At 36.3% G+C, this 18,018-nt stretch overlaps 1 protein-coding gene across 2 annotated transcripts in view; it reads left to right on the top strand.

The window, feature by feature from the left end:
• The first annotated feature begins 898 nt into the window (after positions 1-898).
• Positions 899-18,018, top strand: part of LOC150077942 (uncharacterized) — a 47,443-nt gene continuing 30,323 nt past the window's right edge. Inside the window, exon 1 of one of the 2 annotated variants that reach the window (XM_090384908.1) lies at positions 899-1,006. The gene's annotated coding sequence lies outside the window, so the exon portion shown is untranslated. Of the gene's footprint in view, positions 1,007-1,118; positions 1,234-18,018 lie in introns of those variants that run through there. The other variant, XM_090384909.1, reaches the window with a different exon arrangement.

Below are 18,018 nucleotides of genomic sequence, written 5' to 3'. Positions count from 1 at the left end.
AGTTCTTGCCAGGTGATGTGGAAAGTGTTTTTTTTTTTGTTTTTGCTTACTTTTTTTAATTGTTTGATACTAGAAATTGATGCAAGAAAGTAAGCAAATAAGCATATACAGTACTAATACTAAACGCGCCGTTAGCAAAATCCTCGAAAGCAATGAAAGCATCATTTGTAGAAATGTCATCATGTTCACTTCCAAAAGAAAGAGAAAGAATAACATTATGTGAAACCTGGTTCTGCAGAAAGTGGGCAGTAATACAAATGCCCTTCCAATCTTCTGGAAAACTCTATGATCCTGTGATCAGTTTCACTTAGTTTAAAAAATTGAAATTTCATTTAAAGAGTCGTATGGACCCGTAAGAATAGTAGAAGTATAAATGTTTGGACAGAACCATTTTGGTTTACTTTATTACCGGTAAATGTTACAGATGCTGTGAGTCATTTTGTTACCAAACCCCATAGCATATAAACTCCATCTTTCCTTCCAAATATTCATTAAAAAGTTCTAACACTTTTGTTTGTTAACCAGTTGCCTAGTAATATCAATTGGGTTACTGTATTATTAATGCTAAATGGAATGCCTTTTCTGATGTGATGACATATACTTTTAAATAGAGAATGGAGATGTAGTATTAAAATTCCTTTTAATGCCAATAGACCCGGATAGGAGGCTGTTTTGCATGTTCTAAGTGTGCAGGAAAAAAAAAAACATTTTTTTATTGTTGCTATGGGATGGAACTGTCTTCAGCATAGTGCTAGACAGCTGTAATCTTTTCTCTAGTCCCGAGAGTAGTAGGATATGAATAGATAAGCTTTACGTTATTGTTTATCCTATAAATTGTGATAAGTTCTTGAATTCAAAAATTTAATTAATAGGGAATATCTTTTTCTCTTAACAATCAGCATAATTATTTATTGTAATTTGATGGTTTAGGGAGACACCTTGCAACAGAAAGCGAGTGATTTCGTATGTTTTGAAAAAAATTTACTTCACGTAATATCGGCGTAGTGTGAGTATTTTTCTTGTTGTGTTGCAATATATTATTGCGTAACGAAGCTAAGAGTGAAAATAATTTACCGCTTGACGTGTGATTTAATATTTCCAGAACATTTTTAAGTTATGAAATATTGATTCCAAATTGCTGCGGTGTCACATTCCGGTAGAAATGGAAAATGATGAGCAAAATACGATTATTGCTTTTCTTTGTGGAAGTGTTGGGAAATACTTTAGTGTGAAGTTAGTATGACATAAATATATCATTGTTATTTTATTTGATTCAGCTGATGATGTTTTCGTTACTGATTTGCACCCGTATTAACAGTTAAATTATCCATGACTGATTTATCAGAAACTTAGAATGATGTAATGTATAATTATACCTCTGTTAAATCCACAATTCTTTATTAAAAGTAATAGTGGATTGTGATTTTGCTCAAACTAATACATGAATATTACGTGTTGTTAATATGCATTCGTAATATTTATTGCAGGTTATACAACCCTAAACGGAATCGAATTAAAAGTAGTTTCGCCTTTATCCATACGTTGTAGAATCAGGTAACAATGAAATAAAAATGAAGACATTACAACTACAGCAGTGGTGCCTATTACCACTGCAAATTAACACATTAACTTCATGACATCATCCCACAGCTAAAAAAAATACCATTACAATTTTATCTAAGCACTGGAAAACTCATTAAAATTTGCCGCCTCCCTGATACCTAAATGTTTATTCCCTCTTCCCAAAGTAAGTTAATTTTTAATTTTAGTTGTAAAAAAAAAAAAAAAAAATGCATAATAGCTTTTGTTTATCAGAAACTTGGCAACCTGTACCAAACTACTGCACACATGGTCAATCTGTGATGCAGCTGGAATTGTTGCCTCCTGCAGTGTGGTCAGATTGCTGCGGAAAGGACAAAGTTCTTCAATTGTGATAATTTCACCATTTGCTTGTGTGCAGGGTTGGCTGGGAGTTTTGCAGAGCCCCTTCCTCTGCCATGCTTGATCAGAAGTACACCAGGGCTTTTGGTTAAAAAATATACTATTTTTTTTTTTAAAAATGGTATTTTTATATATTTTTAAAATATTTATGTTACTACAAGATCATAAGTATCATTAACAAGTAACCTGTTTAGCCATTTTTTTTATATTTACAGAATTGCCCCTTGCAACTCACTTTTTAAATGTAGTATTGAAAGTACTGTTTTAACTTTTAAAAACTTAATTCAGCGGAAGTGTAGTTACAGGAGTTGGGAAATTATTTTTTAATCAAGGCTTGAAATGGAAAATTTTATGAAATATGCTCATTAATGAAATAACTTATTTTTAATAATAATCATTATTGTTATTAAATATTTTAATAATAATTAACATTTTATTTTTAATTTTTAATAATTTATTTTTAGTTTTTATTGTTTTTAATAATTACACACTGGTAATTATTATTTTTAATAATAATCATTATCAGTATGTGTGATGAACTGGAACAGCATTCTAGTATGCTTCAATCCATTCCAAGCCCTCTTTTTAATACTATGTATAGATTTGGATACATATTCTCTATTTAGTTAAAACAATTGCTGTCAGGGAAGTAGAAGGAAGTCATTAAGAAAGAGGAGTCACCAAGGTCACTAAGCCCCTGGGGTTATAAATATTCTTCTTTTATTCCATAGTTTAGAGGTACAGTACAGCACCAAAAATCCGAACATCAATAATTCGTAACATCAGTAATCCGAATGAGTAGCATTTATTTTATTTTTTTTTTTTTTTATGCTTGTGCCATAAAATAATTACAGTAAGGGCTGGTTATTGTGATCACATTTGCAAATTGAATTTTGTTCTATTAAATGGCAATTCTAATAAGGTGGAAATCAGAGAAATATTATCCACAGGCTATAAAATTTAAGATATAAAGCACAAATTTACACTTTTATCGCCTTACCAATTAACAAAATTAAATTACATGAAAATCGACAAACAAACAAATTGAATGCTGTCCAACTCAACTACTCTGGCCGAAAAGAGAGAGAGAGCTCTGGCAACAAGGGAAACGAAGTTCAAAAATGTTGCAGCAAAAAACAAGTAATTATTTTCGTTAAAGGCCTATACATATGTGTTATTGTGGCCGAAAGTTCCACTTGTTTTGTTACCTATGAATAAAAATACATAAGTAAAACAGTGTTTTTATTTTTAAATTTACTAAACCTTTTTTGAAGTCTCCAGAACAGTATTTTTGATTAGTTCGAAAATCTGAACAAATGGGAAGTCCGAACTACTCCCGGTCCCAATTAGTTCTGATTATTGATGCTCTACTATATTATTATTATTATTCCATCCAAAAAATTTCAGTCTTGTAAAATCATATGCATAGACTGCACAGATACTCATTTGTGTGCATTCTTTCATTAGATTTGTATCCTTTATATTTCTCAAACATGTAAAAATCTCAAAATACCAACATAAACTTCATATTGTACAAACCATATGCAATTTTTGTTGTTACAGACTCGGTGATGGCAAAAATTTATTGCTTCAATTATTACACATAATTAAGTCAATAAATAAGATAATTATTTTTTACACTGTAATAAATAATATTATTTATTAACTTATATTATTTACAGTTCATTTTTATTACTTCCCATTTGTTCATTCAGTGTACTGCACTCAAAAAGTTGTAATGCTCAGGACCCTATAAAATGTGGGACTCTGAATGGCTGCCTCTGATATCCACCTTATCAGCTGATTCTGCTTGTGTGCATTACAAATAAACAATTCTTCCTTTTCAACAGATATACTGCTATAAGAATAACTATTCTAAATGCAGTCCTACAGCAAACCAGATAGCAAGTTATATGGTTAATGCCATCTTGGACTCATCCTCATTGACACTGTAGTGATTTCTCTACATATATTAGCATTAGCATTAGTAGAGGCATTTGATGCAAGAAAGCAAGCTTATGCAGCATCAGCCAAAAAAAAAATAAAAAATATAAAAATAAAAAAATAAAAAAAATAAATAAAAAAAAAGGAAACCACTTCCACTTCACCCCTCTGTTCGTTCAAAATACCTGTCCAGCTGAGCCTTAAACTTATTTAGGCTATCAACTTCCACGACAAGGGATGGAAGTCTGTTCCACCAACCAACCACCCGTTGGCTAAAGGCAAATTTCCGCACGTCTGTCCTACATCTGTCTCTCCTCAATTTGAATTTATGCCCTCTCAGGTAATTATTCTGAGCGAGAGAAAGAATCCCATCAGCATTGAGCATGCTCAAACCATTCAAGGCTTTATACACCTCTATGAGATCACCACACTGGTGCCTAGTCTCCAGACACTGTAATTTGCAAAACTTAAGCCTTTCTTCGTAAGAGCACCCCTTCGTTCCATTCACTAATCTTGTTGCCCTTCTCTGTACTCGTTCCAGCAGCTCTACATCCTTCTTGAAATGAGGCCTCCAGACCTGTATACAGTACTCTAGGTGTGGCCTGACCATTGCCTTATACAAGGGAATAATCACCTCCTTATCCCTGCTAGAAAAATTCCTATATATCATTGACAATACACCATGAGCTACTCTTGCAGCCCATCTGCACTGCTCAGAGAACTTCATATCTGCCTACACAACCACCCCCCAGGTCCCTTTCATTCTCTACCACTGTCAGTGTAGTACCACAGAGTTGATACATTGCTCTGGGGTTGCTGTTTCCCATGTGTTGAATTCCATCAGACTCTAGAGAAACCCTTAAGGGCCTCTTCAGTTTGGACTGTAGTTAGCCGATCTAAGGAGGGAGTAGAATTTTTCCCTATGAGCTATTCTGGGGTTGGCAGCCTGCAAAACAAACCTGCATATCTGCCATGAATACACATTTATGGAGACTTAATACACACACACACAGTGCAATGTAATGTAATGGAATATTGGAGGGTTACAATACTTGATTGTAACCCTCCAATTTAGCTTATTCTTCTTATTATTTATATAGGCAATAGCATCTAACAACATATTGTACCGGTGGTCTAAGTATTTTAGAAAATGATGTTACCAATATCACAATTTGAGTAATCAGTGTCTTATTATGAAGATGTTAAAAAATAAATGTTTTGTTTATACTCCAGCACACCATGTAGGTAAGAAGAATTTGCAACTAATTGTTTTGACAAGACATTCGTTAACTGTATTTAAGTCACTTGGCCTTGAAACCATGGTCAGCTCAGACATGAAGTTTCTAAATCAAATATTGGTTTAATAACTTTTAATTGTAATAATTTCACTTCTAGTCCTTTTTCAGTTATCATAAAATCATTTAACTCCCAGTCAGTATTAGCTATACCATTACAGTATCATCGGCATTGTTATCACAGATTTGAAGTGGAACAGTATGATTGATTACTTTTGTTTTACAGATAACTAAGGTGATTATTTTGTATTATTTTGTATAAAGCATGAGACTATGCAAAAGATTCACTAGTAAATGGATTAGTGTCATTGGGCCATATTTTGTTTGTAGTGAATTGCCAAAGCAGATAAACGGCACTAACCCATTCACTAGAGAATCTTACCCTAGTCTCATACTTTATGCAAAATAATCACCTTAGTTTATATACTATTAGCATTAGTAAAGGCATATGATGCAAAAAAGCAAGCTTATATAGCATCAGCAAAAAAACAAAAACAAAACCTTCTCATTTCACCCATCCACTCGATGAAAATTTTGTCTAGTTTTGCCTTGAATCTATTTAGGCTATCACTACTACAACGGCAGATGGAGGTCGTTCCAGCTATCAACCACCCGCTGGCTAAAGGCAAACATCTGCACATCTATCCTACAACTTTCTTTCCTCAATTTGAATTTATGCCCTCTCAGGCAATTATTCTGAGCAAAAGGAAGAATCCCATCAGCATTGAGCATGCTCAAATCGTTCAAGGCTTTATACACCTCAGTCAGATCACCTCATAGGTGCCTAGTCTCCAGACACTGTAATTTGCAAAACTTAAGCTCTTTCTTTGTAAGAGCAACCCTTTGTTCCGTTCACTAATCTTGTTGCTCTTCTCTGTACTCGTTCTATCAACTCTACATCCTTCCTAAAAGGAGGCTTCCAGACCTGTATGCAGTACTCAAGTTGTGGCCTGACCATTGCCTTATACAAGGGGATAATCACCTCCTTATCCCTGTTAGAAAAATTGCAAAACTTAAGCCTTTCTTCGTAAGAGCACTCCTTTGTTCCATTCACTAATCTTGCTGCCCTTCTCTGTACTCATTCCAGCAGCTCTACATCCTTCTTGAAATGAGGTCTCCAGACCTGTATTCAGTACTCTAGGTGTGGCCTGACCATTGCCTTATACAAGGGAATAATCACCTCCTTATCCCTGCTAGAAAAATTCCTATATATCATTGACAATACACCATGAGCTACTCTTGCAGCCCTTCTGCACTGCTCAGAGAACTTCATACCTGCCTGCACAGCCACCCCAGGTCCCTTTCATTCTCTACAACTGTCATGTAGTACCACAGAATTGTTACATTGCGCTGGGGTTGATGTTTCCCATATGCAGTACTTTACATTTGTCAATGTTAAACTTCATTTGCCACCTCTCAGCCCATCTGCTCAACCTTTCCAGGTCCTGTTGCAGCAACATAGTGTTCTTGACAACCCTGCCAACCTTCGTATCTTATGCAAACTTGGGCATTAAGCCATCATCAGTATCATTTATAAATACAGAAAGCAGTAATGGACCCAACACCGAACCCTGAGGGACTCCACTAATAACATTAGTCCACGATGAGCAGTGTCCATTGATTACCACTCTGTCTTCTCCCCCTCAACCACCCCTTTATCCATAGCAGCAGTTTGCCTCCAATGCCACACTGCTCCAACTTGTGCAGCAGTCTTCCATGTGCAACAGTATCGAAAGCCTTTCTAAGATCAAAGTATATAATATCAAAGTTATTCCCTGCATCCAGTTCTTTTGTGGCTGCATCATAGTATCCAATCAGATTGGTCAGGCATGACTTCCCCTTAACAAAACCATGCTGTGTCTGAGCTATAACTGAAGTCTTGTCTAGATGATCCTGCAGTGCTTCTTTAACCAGTGCCTCCATTAATTTTCCAGGGACAGAAGTTAAACTCACAGGTCTATAATTACTTGTGTCAGCCTTTGATCTTCCTTTGTGAATTGGGGTCACATTTGCACATCTCTTGTGGGTACCTCCCCTGAGTCCAAGGAAGCACTCATAATTATGGCTAAGGGTTTGTTTACTTCCTTTGCTGCCTCCTTTAATATAACTGGATAGATCCCATCCACCCCAGGTGCCTTTCTTGTGTTTATCTTCAACAATTTCTCCTCCACTTTACTCTCAGTTATTACAAGATTCTTCTCTAGCTTACTGCCAGAGTTGAATACACCTCTGGCATTCCCCTCACTGAATAACTCCTCATGTGTGAATGTCGATGCAAAATATTCATTTAGTTTGTTAGCTACCTGAGCAGGATCATCAACAGTTGACCCATCAATATCAAGTGGACCAATCTGATTCATCCCCTTCCTTCTAGAGTTTACATAAGTAAAGAATTCTTTGCTGTTTTTCTTTGTATCCCTTGCCAAAGATTTCTCGTAATCTGCCTTCGCCTGCCTAACCTCCTTTGTAACTTGGTTACAGATCAACTTGTATCTATCATAGGCTTCTGTGTCACGTGTTAATTTTTATGTATCGCATGCATTTTTCTTCTCTGCGATATATCTCATTAGTCCATCTGACATCCATTTAGGCCTAAACCTTGAACAATATTTCTTTGTTGGTATGTAAAGACTAGTAGCTTCCAAGATAAGTTCTTTGAATGCTTCCCATTTTGAATTTGTTGTTGGTAACATCATCAGTTGGTCCCACTGTACGGAATTTAAATACTGTCTCAGTTCATCGTAGTTGCCTTTACGAAAGCAATAACCCTTCCCTTTACCCCGTGGTTCGAGCCCATCACCACCAAATACGGAGGATGCGGAAAGGTCAGGGAATGACCCCGGGAATGACCCCGAGCATATCCCCGAGCATTATGGCCTTAGTTGCTAATGCTCCTAAAAACCAAATAATACACAAACCCTTTACCCCTAATGGTAGTTAACTCTTTGAGTAAATCCTACTTCATCACACTGTGATCACTGCCACCTAGTGGTTCCTTTATCTGCAGATTCTTAATGCATGAAGAAACACTACTAATAATCAAATCAAGACTATTACTCCCTCTAGTTACCTCCCGAACATGCTGATGTAGAAAACAATCATCCAATAAATCCACAAAAGCCTTGCTAGTGTGCGAGTGACCAGCCTCCAAATTCCAGTCAATATCTGGGAAATTAAAAACCCCCATTATAAGACTCTCTGATGTACTGGCCCACTCTATTTCCCTGTACCGTTTCTTATTTTACTCATCAGAGTCATTAGGCCTATAGCACACTCCTACTCTCAATTTTGATCTCCCAATGCTTATGTCACACCAAACTGACTCGACACTGCACTGTCCAGCGATGTCGACTGGCTTCACTTCCTTGGATTTTATGTGTTTCTTAACTAATAGCATAACCCCTCCTCCCTTCCTATCCTTTCTGTAGACGTTGTACTCCCCAAATTCCAGTTCTGCATTCCTTATATCCGTGTGTCACCATGTCTCTGATATCCCAACAATATCTGCCTTTGATGTTTTGAGCAATACCTCAAATTCGTCAAATTTATTTACTAAACTCCTAGCATTGGTGTACACGCAAGTATACATGCACCTGTTTCTAGTCTTAGCTATCCTAACACAACCCATGTGTTTACTTGTACCGCAATGACTCCCAGCAGTCTCTGAAATATCTTGCATCTTGTTTTTCTGGCTTCTGCTCATTCCAATAGAAGCAGTGCAAGAATCACTTTCACCTCTGCCGGTGGCTACTGTTAATCTATTAGTCTTTGTATCCCCCCCAAGCTAACAGTTTTCCGACCCACCTAATACTGCCTCTATAGCATCAGCAAATATTCTTGCACCCTTTCTATTTAAGTTTATCCCATCCCTGTAGATGCAGTCTCTCCTGTTAACAAGTACAGTCCAGGCTGAAAAAAATTCTACCCCTTGAGCCTTGCACAATCTTTCCAGGGCCAAATTGATCGACAAGGCTCTCATCATATACTCCCTCCTATCGTGTCTGGGCAGAATTGCAGACACTTTCAAATTCAACCCTAATTCACAGCTTTTTTTCAACAGTGACCTGTACTTGTTAAGTAATTCTGCCGTTCTCCTACTCTTGATATCATTGGTGCCAACATGTACAACTACATCACCTTTTGTGCACTTAAAAACGTAGACATTAGGCCTGATATACCATCATCAATATCATTATTAAATACAGAAAACAACAATGGACCTAACACTGAACCCTTGGGAACTCCACTAATAACATTAGTCCACAAAGAGCAGTGTCTATTGATTACCACTCTTTGTCTTCTCCCACTCAACCATCCCTTTATACATAGCAGTAATTTACCTCCAGTGCCACACTGCTTCGATTTGTGCAACAGTCTTCCATGTGCAAAAGTATCAAAAGCCTTTCTAAGATCCAAATATATGATATCAAAATTATTCTTTGCATCCAGTTCCTTTGTGACCACATCATAGTATCCAATCAAATTGGTCAGCCAAGACTTCCCCTTAACAAACTCACGCTGTGTCTGAGCTATAACTGAAGTCTTGTCTAGAAACGTAGTAGTGGCATGTGATGCAAGAAAGCTTATGCAACATCAGCCAAAAAAAAAAAAAATCACACCATTCCCTCCAAATGCCTGTCCAGTTCCTCCTTAAATTTATTCAACCTATCAACTTGCACAATGACAGATGGAAGTTTGTTCCAGAAATTAACCACCCGCTGGCTAAACGCAAATTTCCACACATCTATTCTACATCTGTCCTTTCTTAATTTGAATTTACGCCCCCTTAGGTTCGTAATCTGAACAAGTGGAAGGATCCCATCAGAATTCAGCGTGCTCAACCCATTCAAGGCCTTCTACACCTCAAAACATGCTGCAGAACTTCTTTAACTAGTGCCTCCATTAATTTCCGTGGAAAAGAAGTTAAACTAACAGGTCTGTAGTTACTTGTCACCCTTTGATCCTCCTTTGTGAATTGGGGTCACATTTGCACATCTCCAGTCAATGGGTACCTCTCCTGAGTCCAAGGAAGCTTCCATAATTATGGCTAAGGGTTTGCTTACTTCCTTTTCTGCCTCCTTTAGTGTAACTGGATAGATCCCATCCACCCCAGGTGCCTTTGTTATGTTTATCTTCAACAATTTCTCCTCCTCTTTGCTCTCAATTATTACAAAATCATCTAGCTCACTGCCAGAGTTTAATTCACCTCTGACATTCTCCTCCCTGAATAACTCCTCATTTGTGAATGTAGATGCAAAATATTCATTTAGTTTGTTAGCTACCTGAGCAGCATTATCAACAGTTGAACCATCGATATCAAGCAGACTAATCTGATTCATCCTCCTCCTTCTAGAGCAAGGGATCCCAAAATTTTTTTGCTTGTGGTCCTCATGAGTCCTAACTTTTAAGTATGTGGACCCCCATATATGCATATGTAATATTCCTAAATGAAATATTTATTTGTAGGTTAGTAAAAGCTAATAATTAAACAATTCCAATATAATATAAAAAATGTAAATTACAAATTTTGAAAATTTTAATTGATAAAACTGAAACATATTTTTACTTGTAATGACAGAATTAGTAAAAAAAAAATACTATTTCAAACAACATATATAAATTTATTCCTAAGGCTATTAAATAGGATCCCATTAAATAGGCTCTACTAATGAGATCCTTGTGGCTGATGTTTTGATATTAGCATTTTAATATCTGGCTCCAATTTTGTGAGACTCAGACGAAGATCACCTCTTTTTACTATATCAAAGCGATTACGATTTTTTGTTAACAACTGTGTTACACGACTAAAGCCAGATTCCACAAGATAAGATGATGGGAAAACAGTGACATACATTTTAAAAATGCTTTCTCCCATAAAAGCAAATATTTACATGCAATGTCACTATTCTTCCATACATCATGCTTTCCTTTTTTGAAAAGACTTCAGACTGTCACCAGAGTGCAATTCAACAAGTTCCTCTTGTAAATCAGTTTCAACATCAGCAACATTTACCTCAAATGGAATCAGCACCCAATCTGGGATGTTCAGTTCTAGTAGGTCCTTGAGCCGAACTTGCATGTCTTCATAATTTTTTTTTAAATGATCAACATACACGGCACAATCATCATCTTTTAAATCACTGCTAACTGAAGCAAGGTTTGGAAACTGGTCAAATGCACGGCATGAGATATTAAGACTGTACAATTTTTTTTCCTAGGAATGCATTAATGGCTTCTTTGCTAGATATTAAATCACAATTATGTCCTTGCTGCATTAAGAGAATTCAGTTTTTCAAACACATCTGAGAGGTAAAATATGTCTGTTTTCATGGAAACCAACTGTTTTCCAATCTCCTTTTCATTTAGAAATGATACAATACTGTCCCAAAGGATGACGAAGACAATTGCCTTTAGATAACCGTCGCACCTCTGTATGCAGACAAGACGGTCAAATCCTTCATTTTCATCACAAAATTTGCGAAAGAGACTATCTTGAAGAGCATTAGCCTTAATGAGGTTGACAGCTTTTATTACAAGAGTTAAGGCTTCATGAAGACGTCCACTCAATCTCTTCGCCACCAGATGTTTGCGGTGAATCACGCAATATATGCAAAATACTTTTGGCAATGCATTTTTTAAATGAGTGATAAACCCTCTGTACTTACCGACCATGGAAGGAGTGCCATCAGTAGCACAAGCCATTAAATTTTCGAGTGGAATATTTTTCTCTCTAAAATAAGAATGGACTTCCTTAAATATTGTTTCACCTTTAGTATCTGTTTTGAGGAATCTTGCAAAAAGCATTTCCTCTCTGAGTTGATTATCATCCATATATCTTATATATGCCAATAAAAGTGATTCATCGAGTTGCATTGCAAACTGTTTCACTCGTAATTGAGCAATAAGTTGATTTTCTACATCTTCAGACATTTCATCAATGCGTCTGGATATTGTGTTATTGCCCAAAGGAAGGTTATCTGCAATTTCACGTGCATTTTTGTTTAACGTTGTTGAAATTACAACTGATATCGAAGGCAAGATGTCAGTTTCACAAATGCTATGTGGCTTACCAGATTTTGCTATTATTTTGCTGATTTCATATGATGCTAATAAACCTCTATCTTTATTGCTTGCTTTTTTACTAAAAATCTGATCCACTTTGTTTCTTCCTTGAAAATCTGTTTTGTATCTGTTTTGTTCTGAATCTCGTAGTTTTCAGAAATACTCCACTGATTTATTTTTCTTTTCGCTATGCCTTGTGTCCAAATGGTGACGAAGCTTACTTGGCTTCATGCTATCATTAGACAGCACAGTCATACATATAAGACACATTGGTTTTGTGATATTCTCTGGTGATTCAATAAAACCATATGACAGACATTCAGTCAAATATTGTCTTGTTTTCTTCTTTGTATGAGCCATGGGTAATCTGAAAACAATAATATTATTAACCTCAAATATTTAATGTTGGAAATGCTTGTAGGTACTAATGGAAATATAGTTCACTAGAACAATAACGTTCAATAACACAAACAATAGATTTCACAACAACGATGCCGATTACTCACTATAGAATGAAATGACTGCCTCTGACCGACTGACTCTTTCTAGATTAGTCGGTGCTTAAATAATGTTTTCTTCTTCTAGAACTTTCTATGGAAAGAAAATTTTTTTTTTTTTTTTGCGTCAACTGAAGAAGGTTCCAGAAAATACGAGTATCTTCTAACTGCGGATTTGTGGACTTTTCTATGACATTAGTTTATTTTATTATTTTTATTTAACAAATTATTTTATTTATAATATTTTATCATGAACCCCTTAGCTCATATTATGGATCCCCGAAATACAATTTTTTTTCTTGTAGACCCCCCTCAAAGCTTCTATGGACTCTGGTGGGAAACGCTGTTCTAGAGTTTACATAAGTAAAGAACTCTTTGCTGTTTTTCTTTGCATCCTTTGCCAAAGATTTCTTGTAACTGCCTTTTCCTGCTTCTTTGTGACTTGGTTACAGACCAGCTTATATCTATCTTAGGCTTCTGCGTCACCTGTTAATTTATATGCATCTTATGCATTTTCTTCTCTGCCTCATGTCTCATTAGTTCATCTGACATCCACCTAGGCCTAAACCTTGAGCAGTATTTCTTGTTGGTATGAAAAACCTAGTAGCTTCCAAGATTAATTCTTTGAATGCTTTCCATTTTGAATTTGCTGTTGGTAACATCATCAGTAGGTCCCACCATTTAGAATTTAAATACTGTCTCAGATCACTATAGTCACCTTTACAAAAGCAAAAACCCTTCCCTTTACCCCTGATGGTAGTTACCTCTTTGAGTAAATCCCACTTCAGCACGCTGTGATCATTCCACCTAGGGGTTCCTTTATCTGCAGATTCTTAATACATAAAGAATCACTACTGATAATCAGATCGAGAGTATTACTCCCTCTAGTTGCCTCCTGAATATGCTGCTATAGAAAACAATCATCCAATAAATCCACAAAAGCCTTGCTAGTGTGTGAGTGACCAGCCCACAAATTCCAGTCAATATCTGAAAATTAAAATCCCTCATTATAAGACACTCTGATTTACTGGCCCACTCTATTTCTCTGTACAGTTGTTTATTATACTCATCAGAGTCATTTGGCCTATAACACACTCCTACTCTCAATTTTGCTTTTCAAGTGTTTATGTCACACCAAACTGACTCGACACTGCACTGTCCAGCCATGTTGACTGGCTGTACTCCCTTGGATTTTGTGTGTTTCTTAACTAATAGCATAACCCATCTCCTTTCCTATCCTGTGTATCCTTCCTGTACACATTGTACTCCCCAAATTCCATTTCTGCATTCTTTATATCTGGTCTGGAGGCCTAATTTCAAGAAGGATGTAGAGCTGCTGGAACGAGTACAGAGAAGGGCAACAAGATTAGTGAATGGAACAAAGGGTTGCTCTTATGAAGAAAGGCTTAAGTTTTGCAAATTACAGAGTCTGGAGACTAGGCACCGGCGAGGGGGATCTGATAGAGGTGTGTAAGGCCTTGAATTGTTTGAGCATGCTCAGCGCCGATTTCTTCCTCTTACTCAGAATAATCACCTGAGAGGGCACAAATTCAAATTGAGGAAAGACAGATGTGGGATAGATGTGCAGAAATTTGCCTTTAGCCAGCGGGTAGTTGGTTGGCGGAACAGACTTCCATCACTTGTTGTTGAAGTTCATAGCCTAAACAAATTTAAGGCTCAGCTGGACAGGTATTTCGAACGAATGGAGGGGTGAAATGGGAGTGGAGTTTTTTTTTTTTTTTTTTGGCTGATGCTGAATAAGCTTGCTTTCTTGCATCATATGCCTCTACTAATGCTAATATCTGTGTGACACCTTGTCTCTGATATCCCAACAATACCTGCCTTTGATGTTTTGACCAACATCTCAAATTCATCAAATTTATTTAACAAACTCCTAGCATTCGTGTGTACGCAAGTATACATGCACCTGTTTCTATTCTTAGCTACCCTAACGCAGACCACGTATTTACTTGTTCCACAATGACTCCCAGCAGTGTCTGAAATCCCCTGCACCTTGTTTTCCAGGCTGCTGCTCATTCCATTAGAAGCAGTGCAAGAATCACTTTCTGCTCCTCCAGCGGCTACTATTAATCTATTAGTTCGTGTATACCCCCACCAAGCTAGCAGTTTTCTAACCCATCTAACACTGCCTTAATAGCATCATCAAATATTCTTGCACCCTTTCTATTTAAGTTTATCCCATCCCTGTAGAAGCAGTCTCTTATGTCAACAAGCACAGACCAGGCTGAGAAAAATTTGCACACCATCAGGCATCTCATATTATGGAGTTAAATTTCATAACTGGATTGTCACAATTGGAACACCAGGGTACGTATCTGCCCACAGAGGAGGGGCCTTGAAACGGTGCTGTCTGGGTGGTGGTATCTGTCAAGAATAAGTAACATTAGTCTTCTCCATTGGTGAAGCGTTACTTATTCGAGGTACTGCAGTACCATGGTAATTCAAGGTATTCACAATATGAGATGCAATTAAAACGATGCCAATTTATCTATTTCAGCATTTCACTACAAACAAAATATAGTGCAATGGCACTAACCCGTTCACTAACAGCTAAGATTCCTTGACAGTTTTTTTCACTCTTAGCTAATTCTGAGGACTTTTCATAAGCCTGAGCATGTCTATCCCCGACTGAGAAACTTTATTATCAACTGAGATATATTTAGTATTAGTAGTAAAAAATCATAAATAATAACTATACTACTAATTTTAAAACAAAATTTACAAGAGAACAATTTTTAAGCAATAAAGAAAGTTCCACTTAGTATCTCCCAAAATAGTTGTGCCTCCAGATTTGTTTTGTTTGTTTGTTGTCAGTACAGATGCTCATTATACTGATCATAATAATTTGGTCTGAAATGCTCTCCTGCTGTCATTTTTGTTTTCCCAGTATTTATGTCACACCATACTGATATAGTTATCTACTGGATAACTCTTTCGAATCTATATACCTGGAAATTAAATTTATAACACCTCTTCCCCTTCTGTTATCATTTCTTTCTGCACATATGGTATTTGCCATATTCAAATTCTTCATCAAGTATATCTTAATGACACCATGTTTATAATATTTCTGCAATGTCTGCATTAGTTCACTTACCGAGTACTTCAAATTCATCATGTTTATTAATAATACTTCTCGCATTAGTGACAACTCTAACATTGTAGCTAATATATAATTTTAGTAATTTTTTGGCCTGTGAGTGTAAGCCCAAGCCTGAAAGCCATAAGCCATTCTGTTTTCTCTTTTTGTAGAGGCCAAAATGTCTTCAAGACAAAAATTGAACACAGATGTATATACAATTTTTAAATTGTATTAATTCCTTCCTACATTGAAATATAACCTGATGTAACTCTATTACTACTATAATAACTTGAAACTAAACTTATTAAATTTAATAATAACTAATATACAGCTATTCATATTATGATAATAGGATAGCGACAGGATAGCTATCCTATTCATATCATGTGTGAAAACTTGCTTTCAGAGAGTAATTGATTGTTGGAACAAACTACCATCTGGTGTTGTGGAAGTGGGTAGTTTGAAAAGATTTCAGGAATAATTAGACAAATTATTAGGGGGGGAGGGGGTGGAGTTAGGATAGCTTTTTTTTTTTTTTTGGCTGATACTATATAAGCTTGCTTCTTTTCATCATTTACTACTAGTAATACTAATGTCTTTTCAAATTGTATGTCACCTAAACAGGTAAATCTGAAATGGGCTATGCTAATCCTAGTCAGCAGTATAGGATTTCAGGGGATATTTTAACACGAAAAACAAAATACATTATTCACTCATTTCAGCATACGTTTGCTAATAGAGGCCACCCACCAGCTGATGAGAATCTAGTAAGCTTCTTATCAGCTGGCAGTTGGATGAGAAGCCAGTAAGCTTCAGAACAGCTCTCCTGCCAATGTGTCAGATTTTTAAGTGTATGCTAAATGTATATGCTTTTAAGTGTATGCTCCTGCCAATGTGTCAGATTTTTAAGTGTATTCACCTGTTTAGGTGATGCTATATAATTTAAAAGGATATTCACAACTTAGGTGAAACTGTAGATAATGGTATTTGTATTTAACATAAGACCAGGCTTTAGCAGTGATTCTTGGCATCGGTCTTTTGAGGAAGCAGAAATTCCCTTTCATTGTGGCCAACCAGGCTAGCCAGGTGGGTAAAGTGCCTGGCAACCCAAAGGTCGCGGGTTCGAATCCCGCCTCGGGCTTGGATCAAAGTACTGCAAAAACCTTGGGAGGTGCATTATGGCCACAGAAGCCGATGCACCAACAACTACAAAAAAAAAAAAAAAACCTTCATTGTGTACTTCAGTAATGCACTGAAAATTTGTCAGACATTAGATCAAGTCCACATTGATTTATACACTTTAATTTGGTATATATATATATATATCACTATACTTTAGTATAGGGACAAATGTGATTAAATTACTGAGATTTCTAAACAAAAAGAAACATTACGCCACATTACAAATACAGAAAATTCCTGTTGTATTTTTAAGGCTAGACTTAAAAGTCCAGACTTAAAGGCTAGACTTTCAGTGCATTGTTTTTGCGTCTTGATATTTCTTCTGGTGGAAATTTGGATTTTCCTCCTTGTTAAGATGTCCTTATGTACCAAGCCAATGTAAAAATAAAATAAGGAAGACAAAAAAAAACAGCCAAAACAAAGCAACACTCGCCTCCTGAAGTGTGATCACATGTAATTTAGTTATTTGTATGAAAAGTTGTGATTCAGACTGAGAATTTCTGGTTGGTAACAGTGACAACTTTTGTATTACCAATATGAAATTCATTCTGACACAACTCTATAATTCCTGGTAGGAAGTAATAAGTACATTAGGTTCATGTACTGTAGGTCTCATTACAGTTGAGAGTCCTGGATTATTATTGTCCTTTTTTATTTCTATCATTAAATTGTTGCACAAATATAATGCTAGAAATAACAAAAATAACAATTGTCTGCATAGCTCGTAGCTTAATGCCAGACCATAGGAATTTAAAAATGCATAGACTTTTTTTTCTTTCCTTCAGTCCATTTTCTCAAGTCATAAAAACAACACATTTTTTGAGCCTTCCTGAGAAAGCATGGTGTGGAAACCTTTGTTTATTTGGAATACAGCTGCTAGATATACAGTAAAACTTTGGTTAATGGATATCTGGCCATCTTTCAACTCGAAATATGAGGTATGGCAATAAACTTCCCAGACTCCTGCTGTTGCGGTCAAGTTCGATGAATTGGA

Source organism: Mastigoproctus giganteus, chromosome 11 (genome assembly GCF_048544385.1).
Source record: "Mastigoproctus giganteus isolate SK-2022 chromosome 11, ASM4854438v1, whole genome shotgun sequence".
In the NCBI taxonomy this organism is placed as follows: Eukaryota; Metazoa; Arthropoda; class Arachnida; order Uropygi; family Thelyphonidae; genus Mastigoproctus; species Mastigoproctus giganteus.
This window is presented reverse-complemented; position numbering and strand designations above follow the sequence as displayed.